We start from the raw sequence: 1,584 nt of genomic DNA, 5'->3' as shown, positions 1-1,584 counted from the left end.
ATCATGCAGTAACTTTGAACAATGCACCCAGGGAGTGAGATCTCTTAATAAAATATGGTAAATTAAACTTGTGGAACAGATGTAATTAGAAAAAGAAATCCTGTTCCTCTGAGTAGTTTAGGTAGATAAAGGTCTCATTTGAGCAAAATAATCCTATTTCTATAAATGTCATATGATCTTTTTTAAAGGATTTTATTTTGATGGACCAGTTGCAATTACACCACAGACCACTAGAGAGTTATTAGATGAGATAGATTAGCAGGTATTTCTCTGAAACTAAATATCTACTAACTTTATCAGATAGTTGATGTGCAGCCTCCTTCTCTCTGTTACCACAGGACGTTTGGTGAAGTTGTTACTGACTGATGTCCAGAGGATTTGGACCGTTCCTCTGATGTCTTTTCAGATGCAATTGCAGCAATACATTAGTTGTATTTCAGGACTGACATGTCACGGTAGTTTGGGCTTCATCTTTAGTGAATTATTTCCACACACTTGATGAACCGCTGCTAGTTTGCTGCAACGACCCACTGGACTCCTCATAAGCCCTTGTTAAGACAAGCTGCCGGTAAAGTTGCATATGCTTCTATTGCACTTCGAAAACATGGAATTCAATCTTTATATTTGCATAATCTAAATATAAGTCATGTGATCACAAAAACTGCACAGGAAAACCTTAAGAAAAAAAGTCAGGCACATTTATGTTTATGTTTTATGTTTTCTATGAACTGTCGCAGAAGCAGTGGCTCTCAACAAAGGCAACTGAAATTCCTTGAAGACGTTTCCGCACTCATCGAAGCAGCTTCTTCAGTTCTGAGACACTGGTGGGAAGTTGAGGTTTAAATAGGAAACTTGCTTAATTTCCAATAATGGCTGAGTACTTACCTGTTGTTAAGGAGGGGGACTGTGTTCCTAAACTACTTACCCTATGAATGGTGCTCTAACGAAGCCATTGTGAGTGGAGGGTTCGATTCTGATGCAACTCAGAAGGACCGAGGAGGTGGCTCGTTGGTCTAGGGGTATGATTCTCGCTTCGGGTGCGAGAGGTCCCGGGTTCAAATCCCGGACGAGCCCGTTCTTAATCAATAAGAATTAAGTATTTCATTGTGGAAAGACTTTTGGGACTACAGGGTGGTTGCTTTGCTCAAAATCTCTGGATGTGATGTTTGCTCCCTGACTTTCACTTCGCTTACCAAGGTTTAATTCAAAGAACAATTTCCCTGTTTGTTTGTAAGTAAATGACATCAACCATCTGTTGGGGACCTGGTACTCATTTGTGTGGATGTAACCCACCTCACGGCAGTAAACTGTATTGTTTTTGGCGTAACATAACTAATAAAAAAACACACCTCAAGACACTCCCCTAATCAGATCACAACCAGTCCTCAGGGTTTGAGTTCAAAGCTCAGCAAAATCTATGCGTACGTATTTGAAATGTGCTGCAGCACTCAGACAAATACGAATGAACACAACACCTCAGTCCAAGTTCACTGGCAGAGGTGAAACGTGGCTTCTAGCTCAGATCATCAGCTCATGTGCCGGGTGCAAGGGAGACGCTGTCTCTGCAACAAAACAGTGTTTGAA

The 1,584-nt window shown here is 40.9% G+C and overlaps 1 non-coding gene across 1 annotated transcript; it reads left to right on the top strand.

Moving 5' to 3' along the window:
* Positions 1 to 1,002: 1,002 nt before the first annotated feature.
* trnap-cgg lies at positions 1,003 to 1,074 on the top strand. The gene has a single exon. It is a non-coding gene; the product is annotated as a tRNA-Pro (tRNA).
* The last annotated feature ends 510 nt before the right edge of the window (positions 1,075 to 1,584 follow it).

The sequence above is a fragment of the Mugil cephalus genome, chromosome 8, assembly GCF_022458985.1.
Source record: "Mugil cephalus isolate CIBA_MC_2020 chromosome 8, CIBA_Mcephalus_1.1, whole genome shotgun sequence".
Taxonomy (NCBI): domain Eukaryota; kingdom Metazoa; phylum Chordata; class Actinopteri; order Mugiliformes; family Mugilidae; genus Mugil; species Mugil cephalus.
Note: the sequence above shows the minus strand (reverse complement) of the source record. Positions and strands in the feature narration are given on the sequence as shown.